The 21,589-nt window shown below is 44.3% G+C and overlaps 1 pseudogene across 1 annotated transcript in view; it reads left to right on the top strand.

Moving 5' to 3' along the window:
- LOC144610116 (progestin and adipoQ receptor family member 3-like) overlaps positions 1-21,589 on the top strand; it is a 37,500-nt pseudogene that overhangs the window by 8,344 nt on the left and 7,567 nt on the right. The window contains exons 2-5 of the transcript XR_013549396.1: positions 7,028-7,232; positions 10,564-10,726; positions 14,532-14,687; positions 18,170-18,367. The product of XR_013549396.1 is annotated as a progestin and adipoQ receptor family member 3-like (transcript). The remainder of the gene's footprint in view (positions 1-7,027; positions 7,233-10,563; positions 10,727-14,531; positions 14,688-18,169; positions 18,368-21,589) is intronic.

Raw genomic sequence — 21,589 nt, 5'->3', positions numbered from 1 at the left:
GTCTTTGCCATCATTGCAAGGCAAAACTGACAGCAGCTTCTTGGAGCACAGGAGACTGAGGGGTGATCTTATAGAGGTGTATAAAATCATGAGGGGGGTAGATTGGGTGAATGTCCAGGGTCTTTTCCCCAGGGTAGGGGAATCAAGAACCAGAGGACATAGGTTTAAGGTGAGATGGGAAAGATTTCATAGAAAATGCGGACAACATTTTCACACGGAGGATGATGGGTATATGGGACGAGCTGCTGCCAGAGGAGGTGGTTGAGGCAGGTTTTGTAACAGCATTTAAAAAGCTCTTGGACAGCAACATGGATAGGAATTCTTCAGAGGAATATGGGCCATGGCCAACTAGGCTGGAGGGCCTGTTTCTGTGTTGTGTGAGTGATGAAATGCACAGTAAAACCTGCCAGATCTAGAGTTGCCGTCAACTATTTTCTAATCTAATTTGGACTTTAATATATTTAATGTTTTTAAAAAAAAATGTTTTGTACTTCCTGGTTTGGTGCCTGAAAATCTTTTTCACCTGGTCTGGCTCAATGATCTTGCTGTTCGCAGAGGTCAGTTGCCCTGGGTCTTGCATCTTCCAACAACTCACTGCGGGCATGCAGTGGAATCGCTGGGTCTTTATGTGTAGCTTTCCTCTGGGTCAGTGGTCCATGCAATTACCTTGCTGTGGACTACACTATCTGGGTCTCGATTTTTACTCCTAAATCCAACAGGAAATTTTTAACCTGGGCAAAGGTTTGAATATGGATCTCACTATCATGTTTTAGTTTATCATTGTCATGTGTACCAAGATACAGTGAAAAGCTTTTCCAATTGCTTGCTATCCAATGAAATCAGATCATACTGAATATGAGTAGAACCAAGCCACATGCAAGTGCAACAGTGCAAAGAGAAAAATACCAGAGTGCAGAATATAGTTTACAGCATTGGAGTGTTACAATTCAGAGGAAAAAGTCCAAAGACTGCATTGAGGTAGGTTGGAAGATTGGGACTATGTCCTAGCTTCTGGGTCTGGTAGGAGGGGAAGACTCTGTTCCTGAGTCTGGTGGTACATACGTTCAAGGTTTTGTATCTTCCCAACAGGTGAGGAGAGAAGAGGGATTGACTGGAGTGAAGAAGGAAATCATGGGAGTTTTTAAGGTGACCAGCATAAGTTCTTGCAGGGTGCAGATAGATAAATCTGCAAGGAACTGAGGGATATTTTGATGGGATTAAATGCGAAGAGGCTGTTGTACACACCTGTAAAGACATGTTGGCCAAAATAGTCTGTAAGCTTTGCAAAAGTTGTGGATTTTAACTACAGCAAAATATCACCCATTTTTCCATCGCACTAAAGCTGCAACATAAATGCACCTTAATGCGCATCTTCTTGTGACTGCAGGATCTTTAAAAAAATATTGAAATAACATTTTTGATTCATGTTGAGTCTCCCTGCAGAATAATATCAATATTCACATTGTACAGCCTTATCTTTTAAATAATTACAAATAGTCCAATAATTTGGTCCAAAAATGATGTTGCATCATTGTACAGCAATGTAGAATACTTAAGGCTTTATCAGATTAGTTGACAGACGGTTTCTTTTGAGAACTTCAGATGCTTCGTCTTTCTCATGGGATCCCTCTTTCTTTCTATCTGGGATAAATGTACAGAGACCTTGAAATCCAATGGTAATGTGAAGATTTTCGGTATATATTGGTCAGATAAATGGAGTTTAGTTCAGAGATGTAGCAGGCCCTTCGGCCCATTGAATCCACGCTAACCATCAGTGGCACTTTTATACTAGTTTAATGTTATCCCACTTTCTCGTCCATTCCCCTGCAGTGCTTGAAGCGATTTACAGAAGCCAACTCGTGTAAAAACCTTCACTTCTTTGGGAAGTTTAGAAAATTTTCAACCAACGGCTCTTTTATTTCTGTCACCACTTCCTTTAAAACCCTCCAAACTGGGCATTATGGTCTGGTGACGTTTGTCTTTAGCTTTATTTTTTTCTGATACCGTACCCCTTGTGGTTGGGATTGTTAAACTTATATCATACTATTTGAAGAAACATGGAACTGTAGATGCTCATTTATCGAGGAAAGGCACAAAATGTTCCGTGGGTCAGGCAGCATCCCTGGAGATCATGGATAAGTGACGTTTTGAGTTGGGGCCCTTCATCGGGTCTGAAGAAGTGTGTGAAAATGCCCAACCCGAACCATCACCTATCCATGTTCTCCAGGGATGCTGCTTGACCCACTGACCTACTCCAGCATTTAATGTATTTTTTGTGTATGGACCATCATCTGCAGTTCTGTGTATTTCAGATATCTTTTAAATATTTATAATGTCCTCCACCGTAAAGACTAATGCAAACTATTGGTTTACATTATCTGACATTTCAGTTTCCCTGCTTTGCCCTTCAGGTGTCCCACACATACATTAGCCACCTACTTCGTTTTTGTATATACAGAGATGCTCTTTCTATTTGTTTATATATTATGTGCCAGAATTCCGACATCAATTTTCTCCCTCCGTGTTAACTGTTTGTCTTCTGCTGCTGGTAAAATTCCCAGATCTCTGGTCTACCACTAGCCATTTCAACATAGTACGCTCTCATTTTTTATTTAATATTTTCCCCTATCTCTTTTGAGAACTTCAGATGCTTCGTCTTTCTCATGGGATCCCTCTTTCTGTCTATCTGGGATAAATGCACAGAGACCTTGAAATCCAATGGCAATTCTGATACGCATCATTGCAAGAGGCTGCAGAGAGTGGGAGACTCGACTCGCACACTCTACCCTTCCCAGCATCACAAGCATCTACTTGAAGGTGGCATTTGGCATCTATCATCAAAGTTCCTAACCTGCTACGATATGGCAGGAGGTACAGAAGCCTGAAGTCCCATGCCACCAGGTACAGGAATATCTACTTTCCAACAACCGTCAGGTTAGAGTGTGGAAACAGGCCCTTTGGCCCAACTTGCCCACTCCGACCAACACGTCCTAGCTACATTACTCCCACCTGCCTGTGTTTGTCCCATATCCTTCTAAACCTGTCCTATCCATACACCTGTCTAATTGTTTCTTAAACATTGTGATAGTCCCTGCCTCAACTACCTCCTCTGCCAGCTCGTTCCATGCACCCACCACCCTTTGTGTGAAAAAAGTTATCCCTCCGACTCCTATTAAATAATTTCCCCTTCACCTTAAACCTTTGTCTTCTGGTCCTCGATTTCCCCTACTCTGGGCAAGAGAGTAAAGGTTCTTGAACTGACCTGCACAAACCTAATCCTACATTAGCAGTGGAATACAATAGACCTCCTCTTGCACTGATATTTAGTTTTTTTTTCACAAAATGCTGGAGTAACTCAGCAGGTCAGGCAGCATCTCAGGAGAGAAGGAATGGTTTTGCACAATCTTTTTCTTTTTACTGTTTGGATATTACTGTGTAACTTATGTTCTTGAGTGTCATCTGAGTCTGTGTGCTCCAAGCACGACTTTTCATTGCCCCTGTGCCTCACCAGAGTGGTGCACATCACAATAAATACTTGACTTGAAATCAGGTCTGTGTAATCAATAGTAGATGTTCTGGGCGAGGAAATGGAAACTCAATAGTGTGCATTTTGCATCAATACAAATTTTATGAAATATTGCAGACAACATTTTGTGCTTTCAGAGATCGTACAATACATTGTGAAAATCTTTCTAACAGTTGTGGACAAGGCTAATACTGAAAATTGTCTGAAGAGGTTGTCCTGACCTGAACCCCACCTATTCGTGTTCTCCAGAGATGCTGCCTGACTCGCTAAGTTACTCCTGAACTTTATGTTTCTTTTGTAAACCAGCATCTGCAGTTTCTTATTTCTCCACTACTTGAATTTTAATGGTTAACATAACCTAATGTAACTGTGTTTTTGTATTTTGTGGCAAGTGATGTTTAAGCGGAGGTTTGACAGGCACATGAACATGTTGGGGATGGAGAGAATGGATGATGTGCAGACAGATGGGATTAGTTTTATTTGGCAGCATAGTTGGCTCAGACATTGTGGGCCAAAGATCCTGTTCTAGTGCAGTACTGTTCCTTGTTCTCTGTAAAATCTGAGCATTGTTTGGGCAGAACATAATGAATTTTATATGAACACCAAGGAACACTATTAATCACAAGCCATATACTCATTCCAGGGATTGCAGAAAATCCAAATGTTTTAATAGAGAATATTATGGAAGATTCATATCATGTAGCTTAGTATTTTTTCATAATTTTTGAATGGAGGGATATGGGTTATGTGCAGGTAGAATAATGATGGTGTTTGCAACATGTTTGGCACAGATGTGGCACAGATGTGTGCTAAAGGGCCTGTTCTTTGCTGTACTGTTCTGTGTTTTATTATGTTTATATTTATAATGTTAATTGAGCAGAATAACAATATTCAAAAAGCAAAAAATGAAACGGAAATAAAAATAGTAAATACTGGCGATACTCATCAGGGAAAGCAGCATCCGTGGAGGGAGATGCATTGTCCTGAGCAATAGTGTTTCATCAGAACTGGAAAAAGTAAAAGACCAAGTATGTTTATATTGGAGAGATGGGGGAACGAGGTGAACAAAGAACAGGGGAAGTCAATGATGGGGGTAGAGATCAAGATTGCCCAGGTGACACGCATACTATCGTTGGCTTATTGTAGAGGGTGCGAGAGGTTTGTTTATCACGGTTGCTCTGTGCGAGGGGTGGAAATAGAAGGATGTGAATTGGGTCCATGTGGAGGAATAAAATGCTGGAACTGTGAGATGCAGATGGCAGCGGCTGTTTGAACTCGGGGAATGCTGGAAGTGCTCAGGGGTTAGTGTAGCATCTAGGGAGAGAGAAATCTAGTTAATGTTACAGGTTCTGTAAGACAATAACTGCAGATGCTGGTACAAATCGAAGGTATTCACAAAATGCTGGAGTAACTCAGCAGCATCTCAGGAGAGAAGGAATGGGTGACGTTTCGGGTCGAGACCCTTCTTCAGACTTACAGGTTCTGTACCTGTAATGTTAACATTCTGACCTGTCATCAGAACGAGGCGGTTCGGACACGAGTGGGGAAGGCTGGAGATATGCAATTGCTGAATTGTGTGCTGAGCCCCCAGGGCTGCAGTGTGGCTGGATGGAAGATGAGTTCCGTTATTGAAAATATTGCAACAGCTTCCATCTTCACGTGATCCATCTTCAAGGAGCACTATGTCATCATTCACCTGTGCACATTACAGCCCTCTGGGCTCTATTTTTAACTTCAAACATTTAAGATAACATTTAAGATAGTCTTTCCAGTTGCCCAGTTTTGATACAAGGACATCTGCCCGTAACATTTAGAGTCATAGAGTCCTACAGCACAGAAAGAGGCCCTTCGGCCCATCGTGTCCGCGCCGCCCGTTACCAACACAGTCTAATTTTAATCCCATATTCCCGCTTTGGACCGTAGCCCTGAATGTTGTAGCATTTCAAGTGCCCATCCAAATGCCTCTTAAACGTTGTGAGTGTTCCCGCTTCCACCACCACCCCAGGCAGTGAGTTCCAGACTCCAACCACCCTCTGGGTGAAAAAGTTCTTTCTCACATCCCCCCGAAACCTCCCTCCCCTTACCCTGTATCTATTTAACTTGGTATTTTCACTCGCCACAGTTGCCATCTGATGTTGAGTATTTCCAACATTGGGCCATTTCCTTGCTTCTCCAGTTTTCTGTGTTCTGCATCTCACAGTTGCAGCATTCATTTCATTTCTTTCCTGCTGACTAATTTCCCTCTTGCAATCCTCCAGAGAGAGTAGCTGTGATTAGTGAGCTTTCCACACCCTCCCTTAGTGGCACCAGCAGCAGTTTGTCACCTGGACATTGTTGGTCCAACCTCTATCAGATATTCCTTTCACCTCTCCACTCCTAGCCTGCGTAACCTAAAGCCGTCAGTCTTTCAAAGGGTCCTGTCTCAAAATGTCACCTACCTATGTTTTCCAGAGAGACTGCCTGATCTGACGAGTTACACCAGTGCTGTCTTTTTTTGTAAACTAGAATTTGCAGTTCCTTGTTTTTACTTTTAAGATAAAACATGCTTGTTTCCTCACTTTCAGTTCTCACAAAAGGTCATAAACCTGAGAATTTAAACTCTAGTTTAGTTTAGTTTATTATTGTTACCAAGGTACAGTAAAAAAGCTTTTGTTTTTGTTGCGTGCTATCCAGTCAGCGGAAAGACAATACAGGATTACAGTCAAGCCATTTACAGTGGTGGCGCAGCGGTAGAGTTGCTGGTTTACAGCGAATGCAGCGCCGGAGACTCAGGTTCGATCCTGACTACGGGTGCTGTCTGTACGGAGTTTGTACGTTCTCCCCGTGACCTGCGTGGGTTTTCTCCGAGATCTTCGGTTTCCTCCCACACTCCAAAGACGTACAGGTATGTAGGTTAATTGACTGGGTAAATGTAAAAATTGTCCCTAGTGTGTGTAGGATAGTGTTAATGTGCGGGGATCGCTGGGCGGCGCGGACTTGGTGGGCCGAAAAGGCCTGTTTCCGCGCTGTATCTGAAATATGAAATAAAAATATGAAAATAGTGTATAGATACGTGATAAGGGAATAACGTTTAGTGCAAGGTAAAGCCAGCAAAGTCCGATCAAGGATAGTCCGAGGGTCTCCTAATCTATTTCTCTCTCCACAGATGCCGTGTGACCCAGGACAATATTTTCATTTTCCATGATGAGTGACTCCAACACTGTTTTTTGTAAATAGGAATTTGCATTTCTCTGTTTCTACGTTTAACATAAAACATGCTTGTTTCCTCGCTTTCAGTTCTCACAAAAGGTCATAAACTTGAGGTTAAAATTTATTTCTCTCTCCACGGATGCCGCCTGACCCAGGAACTCAAATTTCACTGTACCTTAATTGGTACCTGTGACAATAAATTGATCTTGAAATCTTGACAATATTTTCTTCCTCCAGTTTGACTTTGGAGATTAGTCTGTTTGGATTTGATATTACATCAACAAAAAAATTAACCTGCCCTCTTTTCTTTAGATTTAGGTTGTCAACACAAGATGACTCACAATATCCTGAAGAGTTTACATCGAGTTGAACTTGGTGGATACAACTACTGGCCTCTCTTTTCGCAAATTGGAATTCGTCTTTACAGCTATGAAGAAATCCCAACCTTTCTAAAAGGCAATCCTTACATTACCAATGGGTATAGAGCTTACTTGCCATCAAGTTTATGCATCAGGAGGTATGTTTACTTTGCCACCACTTTCAGAAATATTGATATGAATTTGCAGATTTATCCTGAGTAGTACCCAGGGGCTAGAGTGCCACCCTGCATGGTGGCGCAGCAGGAAGGTTGCTGCCTCACAGCACCACTGACCCTGGTTCGATCCTGACTAAGGGCGCTGTTTGTACGGAGTTTGTACATGCCCCCTGTGATCTGCGCGGATTTTGTCCGGTTTCCTCCGACACTCCAGAGATGTACAGGTGTGTCGGTTAATTGGCTTGTTTAAATCGTAAATTGTCCCCGGTGTGCGGGGATCAATGGTTGGCGTGGACTCGGTGGGCCGAAGGGCCTGTTTCTGCGCTGTATCTCTAAAACTACAAACATAAAACTAAAAACTGAGTGAGCGAGCGTTCACAGTTGAAGTTGACAAGAATTTACAGATCAAAGTGCTTACTCGTGTAACCGCCTGTTTAATAGACAATAGGTGCAGGAGTAGGCCATTCGGCCCTTCAAGCCAGCACCGCCATTCAATGTGATCATGGCTGATCATTCTCAATCAGTACCCCATTCCTGCCTTCTCCCCATACCCCCTGACTCCGCTATCCTTAAGAGCTCTATTTAGCTCTCTCTTGAATGCATTCAGAGAATTGGCCTCCACTGCCTTCTGAGGCAGAGAATTCCACTCTGAGGCAGAGAATTTCACTAGGCCCACTACTGTTCATGCCTACACCTTTATCTCCTAAGCAGACTTCCTCTAGTTGTCTTTGTCCAATGGTTCTGACCTTCCACTGGGCTACCCAGAGATTGATCTTCAATCAGTGACATATCCTCACAAACCCAGCCACATCCCATCAGTAGATATTGCGATGCTGATATCCCCCTTTTTGTTGTATGAATTTTTCTTTGCCGCTCAAGCAAGACCCCCATTTCATCAGCTAGACAGGGGGGCACTGCAAGATTTTAGCGGTTTAACATTGATGTCGAAAGCACAGGAAGAGTGGCACAGCGTGTGGTGCTTCTGCCTCACAGGTTCACTCCTGACCTCGGGTGCTGTCTGTGGGCAGTCTGCACATTCTCCCTGTGACCACATGGGTGTTCCCAGAGTGCTCTGACCTCCGCCTCCCAAAGTTGTGTGGCTTGGCAGATTCTTTGGCAATTTGTAAATAGTGTCTGGTGTGCAGGTGAGGAGTGTAATCTGGGGAAGTTGATGGTAATGTGGGAGGAATAAAATGCGTTTAATGAGAACGTGTGTGAAGGCGGGCACAGTGGCTGATGGCTTTATGCACTACTGCATGCCGTAAGACCAGATGAATAAATGAAATGCAAACAGTAAAAGTCTGGCCATCCATCATTTGACAAGCTGGAGCACTGCAGTACCAGCGTGTGGTGGGGAGAGGTCAGGATGATGGAGCCACACAACTGTGACAGTGACCGCGCAACGCCTTGAATAATTAATGCATTTGGTTAGCCGCCATCTAACACATCCAGTGCATGCTGGGAAGGAAAGCTTTTCCTGTAAAATGAAGCAAAGTACTGCAGATTGACGGAATCTGAAACAAAAACAAATTGGTGGAAATTACAGCTGGTTTGGCAGCCAGAGAAAGAATGAAATTAATTATTGAGGGTGGGTTAAAGGACCAATTTCAGTCCTTGGTGGCCTTTATTAAAATTTATTTTCATCTCTTACCCAAATGACTAGAACAGATACTTTCCTAATTTAACATTTTAACAGAACAACAATTATTTTAATAAAATGCCGAACAGTGTTGGGAGTAACTTGGCAGGTCAGGCAGCATCTCTGGTGAACATGAATAGCAAAGGTTTTGGGTCTGAAGAAGGGGTTTAACCTGAAATGCAATTTATCCATGTTCTCCAGAGATGCTGCATAACTCACTGAGTTATTCCAGCACTTTGTAGCCTTTTGTCTATAAGCCAGCATCTTTGGTTCCTTTTTATTAACTTCGTTTATTTTATTATTGTCAAGTGTACCGAGTCGAGGTACAGTGAAAAGCTTCTGTTGCGTGCTGTCCAGTCAACGAAAAGACTATGCATGATTACAATCAAGCCGTCCACTGTGTACACATAGAGGATAAAGCGTGCACCATTTTAGTGCAAGATAAAGTCCGGTTAAAGATAATTCAGTGACACAAAGAGCTGGGCTCCAAGTTGGCATTGGCCACAAGCCCTTCATTGTCACAGGGTCTAAATCCTAGAATTTGTTTTCAGATACAATGTGCAAGTACCTTTAAGGTAGCATTCACCACCACCTTCTCAAAGACTATTAGACACGGTCAGTAAATCTTGATCTTGTCAGCAATGCTCAAACGATGAACAAGTCACTGAAGGCTTTGTGGGCGGATGCATTGCAGTCTGCTTGAGCTTTTTTGTAGGTGGTACATTCTTTGCAAATCCCAAACAAAACTGATTCGTGTTCGGCTGGTGGATTTTTAGAACATTGTCATTCTTTATTATAATTTGCTTCCACCTTTTTGAAGACCAGTTCATGTTTTTCCAACGATGGCTCTTGAACAGGGAAGGAGCAGGTAGTAATTAAAATCTAAAGAAGGAACAGATGCTGCCTGACCCGATGAGTTCTCCCAGCTCTTTGTGTTTTGCTCCAGATTCCAGCGTCTGCAGTTCTTTGTGTCTCATATAACCATATAACCATATAACAATTACAGCACGGAAACAGGCCCGTTCGGCCCTACCAGTCCACGCCGCCCACTTTCTCTGACCTAGTCTCATCTACCTGCTCTCAGACCATTACCCTCCAATCCCCTCCCATCCATATACCTATCCAATTTACTTTTAAATAATAAAATCGAGCCTGCCTCCACCACTTCCACTGGAAGCTCATTCCACAAAGAAGCTACCCCTCATTTTACCCCTAAACTTTTGTCCCTTAAATCTTGTATCTCGTGATACAAATCTTCATTCTATGTTTTATCTGCTGCTTATCAATGATGAATCTTGACTGGCGGAGAAGCCCGGTCGTTGTCATGGCTATGAAACCAAGCCCAGCCCTCAACCATGTATGTTCCTTCCCCCCCCCCCCCCCCTCCTTCCCCCCACCACCCCCACCAGCTCCCTTCCCCAAGAAGTAATGCAAACCTAAGCTCTGAAAGTAGTTTGCTGGAATTTTCAACATTTTATTTCGTATCACCAGAAGGGAGTTGTAATAGTTGTTTGTTCTCCTGAATATCCTTTATTTGAGAATGTGGGAAGTTTGAATACAAAGTATCTCTCCTGACCACACTGTGCATCTATCTAATCTAATTTTTGCAACATTCGAATGTTACAAGTGTGTATTTCACTGACATTATTGTGTTTTTGATCCTTTTGAAAATAGCCTCTTTGTTTTGTCCAACGAGACTGTGAATATATGGAGCCACTTGCTGGGGTTTCTGCTGTTCTTCCTCATGGGTCTACATGATACTTGTTTCCTGTTGCCATCGTCAAACAGCACCAGGGATGACTATGTTGTTTTTATTATTTTTGGCTTCTGCTTCCAGGTGAGTCACTTTTTTAAAAAAAAGTAAAAGTTGAATTGCAAGTCTGTACCTGATGGCGGCACAGTGGTGCAGCCGGTAGAGCTGCTCTTTCACAGTGCGAGGGACCCTGGTTAGATCCTGACCTTGGGTGATGTCTGTGTGGAGTTTGCATGTTCTCCCTGTGACCATGTGTGTTTTTCCAGGTGCTTCTGTTTCCTCCCACATCCCACAGGCGTGCGAGTTTGTAGCTGGAGGACCTCCAGTGTGTCAGGAGTGGATGCGAAAGTGGGATAACCTAATAATGCTGGACACAAAAATGCTGGAGTAACTCAGCGGGTCAGGCAGCATCTCTGGAGAAAAGGAATAGACGATGTTTTGGGTCGACACCCTTCTTCAGACAGGAGCCTGAGGTTCTCTATTTTGTGTCTATCTTTGGTGTAAACCAGCATCTGCAGTTCCTTCCTACACCTAGAATCATTGTGAATGGGTGATCAATTGCCGGCATGGACTCGATGGGCTGAAGGGCCTGTTTCCATGCTGTACCCACCAATCATCAGTGCCGTATCATCACTGGATCCCTGATTTTGAGCCTGCTGAGTGGATACAGGGTGCATGGGGAAAATGGGTCACTTTCTTAGCACTGACAGCGTGCATTTTCTGAATGTTATTATTGCACTGATTCACTATTAATTCATATGTGATGCAGATGTACAACTCTGTACCAAGTGTTAACTTCTGGACACCAGAGAAAAAAGGTTCAGATTTATTATTGTCATGTGTATTGTGGTACATGGAAAAGCTTTATTTTGCATGTTATTCAAGCAGATCAGATAATACTCTACTTAACTCCAATCAAATTAAACTTGAGTACAATAAGTTTAGCAAAGGGGAATATACAGAGTGCAGAATAAAGTTCTCAGCATTGTAGCACATCAGTTTGCCTAGATAGGGTCCAATGGCCACAATGGGGGTGAGTTGGACAGTAAGTATCCTAGCTTATGGAAGGTCCTTTTAACATAAAGGGTGGTAGGTGTATGGAATAAGCTGCCAGAGGAGGTAGTTGAGGCAGATACAATCGAAACGTTTAAGAAACATTTAGAGAGGTACATGGATAGGACAGGTTTAGAGGGATATGGGCCAAATGCAGGCAGGTGGGACTAGTGTGGCTAATGTTGGCTGGTGTGGGCAAGTTGGGCGTCAGAACCTGTTTCCACGCTGTAAGACACTGACTCCATGTCCATTCAGAAACCACCATGGCTTTGGAAAAGTGTGGGCGTAGAGGAGATATATTCAGCTGATACCAGGAACAGAGTTCAGTGGAGAGGTCAGGATTGATCAACATGGAGTGAGTTACTTGAGAGGAGAATTAGTTGCGATATTCGAAACCATGATAAAGTGGACGGGGGAGAAAACACTCGGTAACCAAGAGACGGATTTGCGATAGTTGGCCAAAAACCTAGTTGGAGGTTTTTTTGAATAATTTGTTACTTCTGGAATGCATTGCCTGAAAATATGATGGAAACATTAACTAGGAGTATATATTTTTTAAAGGGAAGATGTGGAAGAATAAAGCTTTTTAGTACGAGCAATAGTCTAGAGATACAGCATGGAAACAGGCCCTTTGTCTCATTAAGTCCACACCGACCATCGATGACCCATTCAAACTAGTTGCATGTTATCCCACTGTCCACTCCCTACACACTAGGGGCAATTTATAGAAGCAAATCAACCTACAAACCAGAAGATGGACACAAAATGTTGGGACAGTGGGACAAAACTCAGCGGGACAGGTAGCATCTCTGGATGGAAGGAATGGGTGACACTTCGGGTCCAGACCCTTCTTCAGACTTAAGAAGAAGGGTCTGGACCTGAAATGTCACCCATTCCTTCTCTCCAGAGATGCTGCCTGTCCTGCTGAGTTACTCCAGCATTTTGTAACTATCTTCGGTGTAAAGCAGCACCTGCAGTTCCTTCCTACCTACAAACCAGCACGTCTTTGGGATGTGGGAAGAAACCAGAACAGCCTGTGGAAACCCACGCCTCTCAAGGAGAGCGTGCAAACGCCTCGCAGACAGCACCCGAGGTCAGGATCAAGCCTGGATCTCTGGCGCTGTGGGGCAGCAGCTCTACCAGCCACGCCACCATCTATATACTAAAAGTCTTGTTTGTTTGTTTGTTCCTGAACTACAGCCAAAACGGTACATGATAGCGCGACAATTTCAGCCCCACCTTACACACCACTAATGGAAGAAGTTTAATTGAAATCGGTGTTTTATTTTTAAAGTTATTCACATTTTAAAGTTTAAATCTATCTCCTCGGGGGGGGGGGGGGGGGAGGATAAGGGGGGGCTGAGGGAGGATAAGGGGGGGTTGAGTGGTTTGGAGTGAGGGGGAGGGAGGGGGTAGGAGGGCGAATAAGGGGGGGTGGAGTGGTTTGGAGTGGGGGGGAGGAGGGATGGAGGGGGAAGGAGGGAGGGGGGTGCGGGGGAGGGGGAGGATAAGGGGGGTTGAGGGGATGTGGGGAGGGAGAGAGGGGAGAGGGTGCTGCACCAATGCAGGAGAGGTTTGGGCCCAACGGGTCCACTTGGTCTAGTGTCACCCTAAATAGTTACAACTTGTTCAAAAAGATGGTAGTCCATTTGTGCAATGATTTAGTGAGCCCTCATTTTGTTCAAAATCAATGTGTGAGAGGAATTAAGGCCCAGTTTATGTCATTAACTCGTGCTGCTTGCATTTTCGTAATGTTTAGGATTATTACACTCGTGTGTTATTATCAGCAGTAAGTCCTGTGTTGGGAGTAGTAATGTAGTAGTAGTTGTGGTTCAGGTTTCATCTGACTGACCCAAAATTCATAGAGTAACATTTTAAACTACTTACATTTATTTTCAATCGTATTCTTTGGCCAATAAAACAGTTCTGTGGCATTGAGATTCCATTTATTGAATTAAGCAACGTAACAAACTGAAGAAGGGTCTATCCAGAGATGCTGCCTGTCGCGCTGAGTTACTCCAGCATTTTGTCTACCTAACAAACTGAAGAATGACTCTAAATGCAGTTGACTAGCACCTTCATGCCATTCCGCCATTCTTTGATTCCAAAGTACTTAACTAACAAATGGGTCTTTGAAGCAGAATAAAGCTGTAATAATTTATGTTTTGCCAATCATGTTATCATATTTTAACCCGTGACAGAGGTGTCCATGATAAGAAGCCTTGTATTTAAAGTAAGGGTAAGTAATTTAGTGGGTGCATGGAGAAGGAACATTTACATGCAGAGAGGGTGATTGAAATCTGGAATGTGTAACATGAGAGGTGGTGAAAGAGACTCCTCTCACTGCATTTAAGAAGCAGTGTGTGTAGGATAGTGTTAATGTGCGGGGATCGCTGGGCGGCGCGGACTCGGTGGGCTGAAGGGCCTGTTTCCGTGCTGCATCTCTAAATCTAAAAAATCTAGTGTGGATGTGGAGAGGATGTTTCCACTAGTGGGAGTGTCTAGAACTCGAGGTAGCCTCAGAATTAAAGGACTTTCCTTTAGGAAGGTAATAAGGAGGAATTTCTTTAGTTAGAGGGTGGTGAATCTGTGGAATTCTTTGCCACAGAAGGCTGTGGAGGCCGAGTCAATGGATATTTTTAGGGCAGAGATAGATTCTTGATTAGTGTGGGCGTCAGCGATTGAGAGGAATGGGGTTAGGAGGGAGAGATAGATAAGGCAATTCAATGGCAGAGTAGACGTGATGGGCCGATTGGCCTAATTCTGCTCCTATCATTTATGACCTTATGTGACAGTTACCAGTGTATCACTCTAAGGAGTTTGCTTCCATCCGCAGTTCTGCATGCTCTGCTCCGCGGGATATCACCTCTTCTGCTGCCACCACTCCGAGAAAACCAGCCAGCAGTGGCTTGCCCTTGACTATGCTGGGGTCTCAGTAGGAATGTTGGGATGCTATGTCCCAGGAGTCTTTTATGCCTTTTATTGTGCTGAGGTAAGTCTTTATTTTCCTTTGTAAATCATAAGTAATTGTTGGTGCATTTAAAAAGTATATACGATAAATAAATGTCCAGCAACAAGTGGGATATGTGAATGGAGCGAAATTAGACCTTTGGATGTCCAATGATATACATATGGAATCCAGTGTTTATCATTTAGTATCTGCAAGTCCCTATACAAGGGCAGCACGGTGGCGCAGCGGGCGGAGTTGCTGCCTTACAGTGCCGGAGACCCGGGTTTGATCCTGACTACGGGTGCTGTCTGTACGGAGTTTGTACCTTCTCACCCTGACCTGCGTGGGGTTTTTCTCTCAGATTTTCAGTTTCCTCCCACACTCGTACAGGTTTATAGGTTAATAGGCTTGGTATAAATGTAAAATTGTCCCTAGTATGTGTAGGCTAGTGTTAATGTGCAGGAATCACTGGTCGGTGCGGACTAGGTGGGCTGAAGGGCCTGTTTCCGCGCTGTTTCTCTAAAACTATATGGTCTACAGATTTCTCACCACTTGGACCTTAATTCAAATCCATCTCAGACCAATGAGGTAAATGTTCTCTGCCTATGTGATCACTAACATTGATCATATGTAGAGAATTAGCACAATGGAAACTACCTTGTAGTTTATGGCAAGTTGGTGTCATTATTCTTCCTCAAGATATTCCCCTTCAGTGTGATGGGCAGTGAGCTTGATTAAATTAGTTTGGTGGAGTTAATTCAAAACGGAATCCAATGACCCTGTAAAGAATGAACAAAATACTTTAACATCAGATTCATAATCATACTTTATTAGCCAAGTATGTTTTGCAACATACAAGGAATTTGATTTGCTATACAGTCATACCAATAAAAAGCACCAACACACACTAAATACATTTTAACATAAACATCCACCACAACGACTCCTCCACATTCCTCATCTGATGGAAGGCGAAAAAAAAGTTCAATCTTCTTCCCTTCTTTGTTCTCCCGCGGTCGGGGGCCCCGAGCCTTCCGTTGATGGGACGATCTTGGCTCCCATAGCCAGCGGTCGGGCCCTCCGCATCGGGGCGATCAAGCTCCCGCATCGGGGGATCTCGGCTCCCCCGCGTTGGCCGATCGGACCCCAGGTCGGGGCTAGTCGAACCTCTTTCGGCTTTGGAGCTTCCCAACATCAGTCTCTACCCAAGACTGCGAGCTCCTCGATGTTGAAATCCGTGGGCCGCAGTGGAGCGTCGATCCCAGGCAAGGGATGATCGCAGGCTCCGATGGTAAGTCCACGGCCCCGCGGTGGGGCTCAAAGTCAGTCTCGAGCAAGGCCGCCAGCTCCATGATATTAGGCTGCAGAGCGACCGGAGATACGATCTGGAAAACAAATGCATTTCCGGCAAGGTAAGAGATTGAAAAAAAGTTTCCCCCACCCCCACCCCAACATAAAACAAACCAGAGAATATTAACATAAACTTTTTAAAACACACTAAAAATAACAAAGACGAAAAGACAGATAGACCGTTGGCGAGACTGCCATCGCTGACAGTGCCACCCGGTGACTGGAATAAAGGGAAAAAAGGGAAATAAAATGTGGCATTTCAAATTATTGGTTAAAAAAAACGTCCAATGCACATACTCAGTGCAGAAGTGAGCGGATTTGAACAATCCAGTACTACTGATCCAAGTTAAGGATTAGAGTACCTGTACTATAATCTGTTCATGATTTCTCCACACCATATTAATCAGTGGTTACAATAAATTAACTATTTAAAATCAACCCCTTTAAGGCTTAATTTGCAGATGTTTCTGTGTGTTGTTTGACCAAAGAAGGTTGGTATTGATCAGATAATTGATCCAGGGTTGGCCAATTACTATTTCAACTGAAGATAATGTTCAGAATGCAAAAGTAATCAATCTATCAATCTGTCTGTCTGTGTCTGTCTGTGTCTGTCTATGTGCAGCATAACCTTTATGGTTCGCACAGCCAAAACGGTACACCATAACGTCACAATTTTTGCACCACCTTACTCACCATTATCCTGGGCATAATGTCTAACCACTCATTCATATTGAAGCTATATTTTTAAAGCTAGAGAGATTTTAAAGTTAAGAAATTTCCTTTCTAACCCATTTCTTGAAGGTCTTCAGCGTGTGACATCACAATGGGACCCGCACGTCTTCCAGAGATCATCTCGCTCTCCCCCCCCCCAGACCTTTAATGCAATCCCCCCCCGTGCGGCGCCGCCTCGCGCATGACATTCCTCAGATCGGGCCGCGCTGACCGCCGGGAGGTGTCGTCGCCTCTCCCGCTCCGAGAGGGGGGCACCCGCCCGACTGACGGCAGTGCGGTGCTCAGTGCCGTCCTCTCCCCTTTCCTCTCCCCCTCGCACGGAGGAGCTTTAAGCGGCGTTGCCGGGCCCGCGGGGGGGGGGGGGTTTGAGTGGGTGGAGGGGAGGGTGGGTGGGGGGAAGTGGGGCAGGAGGGGGAGGGGTGGGGGGAGAAGAGTGGGAGGAGGGTGGGGCGGAAGGGGGTCGGGGAGAGTGGGAGTAGGGGGAGGAGTGGTGGGGGTGGGGGGCAGGGGAGGAGTGAGGGGGTTGAGGTGTCGGGGTAAGAGAGTGGGGGCGGGGGGAAGGGGGACAGTGCGGGGCAGGGGAGAGTGGGGGTGGGGAGAATGGGGAGGGGGTGGGGGGAAAGGGGGGGTGGAGAGAGTGAGGGAGATGGTGGGGTGGGGGGAGAGTGGGGTTGGGGAGAAGAGCAGAGTGGGGGAGAGGAGGAGGGAAGATTGGGGGTGGGCGGAGAGTGGGGCTGGGGAGGAGGGAAGTGGGGGTGGGTGGGGAGGAGGGAAGACGGGTGGGGGGAGAGGGGTGCGAGCAGAGAGAGTGGGGGTAGGGGAGGGGAGGGAGGTGGGGGCGAGTGGGAGGGGGGAATAGGGGTGGGGAGGGGGAAATGGGGGTGGAGGCAGGGCTGGGGGGAGTGGGGGCAGGGGAGGGGCAAGTGGGGGTGGGTAGGGGGGATGGAGTGCATCAGGGGGGGGAGGAGGGGGTATAATGGGGATTGAGTGGGGGGGTGGTTGAGGGTGCTACAATACAGAAGAGGCTTTGGGGCCAGGGCTCACTCACTCACACCCTCTCCCCTTCCCTGTCCCCTTCCCTGTCCCCCTCTACGATGAATGGGCCCAACAGGTCCATTTGGTCTAGTTGTACTTAAAACCCATCAAACAGGGAATCAACCAAAGTAATTTTGAGTGCGGGATCTGTAAAACATTGGTTACATTTCTGTCACAGCTAAAAGGGGTTTTGCTCAGATTCTGCTTTGTAATTGCATAATTACTGTGATAGTAATGTGTTACTAAGCATGAGCTTTGTTTAGTTTTTTCAGCATCTAATGCCAGGTAAAGAGGTTAGTGGTGTATAAAGAACATTTTGGAAATTGTCACATAAATGGCTACGGAGTATTTTAAAAGACACATTCCGGCTCTGTAATTATATGCCTTTTCTTGCCTTCTCAAAGCAGTACTGGAGACAAGTGTACCTGATAACCGTGCTGGCCATGATTTTTGTGATGTTCCTCACGCAAATCCATCCACAGTATGCCTCTCAACATTGCCACAAGCTTCGCATTCTGCTCTTCTGTTTCATCGCTGCTTATGGAGTAATCCCCACAGTTCACTGGATATTTCAGAACGGTGGTATTGGGGAGCCTGTTGTCAAGGTAGGAAAGACTCCACGGCAGTTCCAACTGTTGTTGCTCTGGGCACTGCGGTTACAAGCTGGCCTCCAGATTTTGCAGTCGTGACAATGAAACTTTCGGCATTTGCTGCATTACACTACAAAATTGACAGCAATAACTGTATTGTTAACAACTGTATTTCAGAAGTTGCTGTTTGCGTGTTACCCTCCTCAAATAGAGGATGGTTTTATGTCGCTGTAGGTTGAAATCTGATTCAATTCATGGAATGAACAAAAATGTGGACTTTTTGTGCAATATTTTCACTCTTAGGAAAAACAGTTGAGTCTTGTTCAATAGATTGTAACTTTTTTATTAGCATAGTATAATCCGTGTCAAATATCACTCCAGCACTTTAACTTGTAAAGTTTAAATCTTTGTGAATACTTTTCAAAATAATCAAATTTTGCTTTTAACATTCATATTTCACTTTCTGCTATATTCAAGCAAATGCCTCACCATTAACATCATTCTCTATAAAATACTTAACAAATTTAGCTGAACATTAGAGCATTAACTCTAATTGTGGTCAGGGATAATGTTTCTTTAGTGTGATTAGTTTGAGTCCTCCTGAAGACATTCCTGCTGTAGACGCATGTGATCAGGTGACAAAATGTAATTGATATTAGAAAAAAGGAACTTCACACCTCAGCGATCTCTACACCTTAATGTACATCTTTTGCATGGGCAGCTGCAAAATCCAAGCCATTCCCAAAAGATTACAGAGGAAGATTGTTCTGTTTCAAGTTGTCTCATTTCTCACTAGTCTCACAATCACTATTTTATACCCTTGCTGGAGGTTACATTCTGCATCTTCTTCTATATACTAAAACTTTTGTTTGTTCCTGAACTACAGCTAAAACGGTACACGATAGCGTGACAATTTCAGGCCCACCTTACTCACCGTCGTCCCTTTGGTGCTAATGGAAGAAGTTTCATTGAAATCACTGGCATATTTTTAAAGATATTTACATTTTAAAGTCTAAATCTATCTCTGAGGGAGGGAGGATAAGGAGGGTTGAGGGGGATGGAGTGGGGGGTGGGGGTGGGGGATGGAGTGGGGGGTGGGGGTGCTGCACCAATGCAGGAGAGGTTTGGGTCCAACAGGTCCCTTTGGCCTAGTTACATATAACTTTGTCAATTTGTTTAGGTTGTTGAAATTGGAATCTAAAACATTAAGAAAGTCACAGATTGGAAACAAAGTTTTGTTTTCTTTTATCATTGAATCGAGATAACCAAAAGCAGTAATTACACTCAGGATCTATGAAGGCCACCTGCCACCAGTTGTACGTACATGAATAGTAGTTTGAGGCTAGGCGCTAAACTTACTTAACTGTTACCAACTAAACTTTATTGTTCTTTGTTTGAGTGCAAGTAAAGGCCACTTTCTAGAATATCACAGAATAGTATATCTCAACTTTCTTCTGAGACTCCTGCCATCACACAAGCCACCCTTTCTCTGTGTAACAAACACCAGAAAGTAAAGGCAAGGGCTCCCTGTCCCCAGTTGCAGTGCTGTGCCCCCAGCCAAGCTGATCCGATGTGCGCACACACGGGGTTTTCCCCATTAAATGTAATATCTTCATGCTTAGTATGGTTTCGCATGAAACAATACGATGCCGATAATAGCTCATTGATCATTGAAGGGATGTGGGCTTTGCAGGCAGAGCCAGCATTTAATTGCCCATCCCTGATTGCCTTTGAGGAGGTGGTGGTGTTACCACCTTGAAGCTCTGCAGTCTCGCAGGTGTAGATGTTACAGAGAGTGTTCCAGGGTTTTGACCCTGTGTCGGTGAAGAAAGGTGATATATTTCCAAGTCAGGATGGTATGTGCTTGGGGATGACAGCTTACAGGAGATGGCATGCAGCAGCGGTCGTGGATGAGCTGCTTATTAAGATAGTCCTTAATAAATAGTCCATCATCGATGCAAAGAAAAGGGCCAAATCTCATTTGATGTGGGACTTTGTTTGATAAGTTTTGATTAGTTGGTGGCACATCAACAAAGGGACAGGTTGATCCTCAGAGCAGTGAAATGCTTGAGGGATAATCAAGACTTGTGATGCGTGGGCATCTAAATGGATGAAGTTATTGTGACACTAACTTAGAGCCATAACCAATAATTTATTAATAGATTAATCAGTATTAATTCATCTTGCACTCTTCCAGAAATGGTAATACATTTCAAAACAATAAAGGATATTTTTTTTAATTTTGAGAATTACTAATTAAGTAATGTAAGAAAATAACTGCAGATGCTGGTACAAATCGAAGGTACTTAATCACAAAATGCTGGAGTAACTCAGCAGGTCAGGCAGCATCTCAGGAGAGAAGGAATGGGTAACATAGAAAATAGGTGCAGGAGTATGCCATTCGGCCCTTCGAGCCTGCACCGCCATTCAATATGATCATGGCTGATCATCCAGCTCAGTAACCTGTACCTGCCTTCTCTCCATACCCCCTGATCCCTTTAGCCACAAGGGCCACATCTAACTCCCTCTTAAATATAGCCAATGAACTGGCCTCAACTACCTTCTGTGGCAGAGAATTCCACAGACTCACCACTCTCTGTGTGAAGAAATGTTTTCTCATCTCGGTCCTAAAAGACTTCCCCCTTATCCTTAAGCTGTGACCCCTGGTTCTGGACTTCCCCAACATCGGGAACAATCTTCCCGCATCTAGCCTCTCCAACTCCTTAAGAATTTTATATGTTTCTATAAGATCCCCCCTCAGTCTTCTAAATTCCAGCGAGTATAAGCCTAGTCTATCCAGTCTTTCTTCATATGAAAGTCTTGCCATCCCAGGGATCAATCTGGTGAACCTTCTCTGTACTCCCTTTAAGGCTAGAATGTCTTTCCTCAGATTAGGAGACCAAAACTGTAACGTTTCGGGTCGAGACCCTTCTTCAGTCTGAAGAAGGGTCTCGACCCAAAACGTCACCCATTCCTTCTCTCCAGAGATGCTGCCTGACCTGCTGAGTTACTCCAGCATTTTGTGACTAATTAAGTAAGTGCTGTAATTTAATTGCTGATCATTTTCAAAGCTTAATTTACTAAATCAAGTTTTTTTTATTTTAACTGTGACTACAACAAATTCAGATGGGACAGTGGAGAAACTCAGCTTCCATGTAGCGTTTTGTACATCAAAGTTTTAGTCACCAGATGGGAGATAGTGGGATTTGGTGTCACTCATTTATTCATTATGCATCA

The sequence above is a fragment of the Rhinoraja longicauda genome, chromosome 35, assembly GCF_053455715.1.
Source record: "Rhinoraja longicauda isolate Sanriku21f chromosome 35, sRhiLon1.1, whole genome shotgun sequence".
Classification (NCBI taxonomy): domain Eukaryota; kingdom Metazoa; phylum Chordata; class Chondrichthyes; order Rajiformes; family Arhynchobatidae; genus Rhinoraja; species Rhinoraja longicauda.
This window is presented reverse-complemented; position numbering and strand designations above follow the sequence as displayed.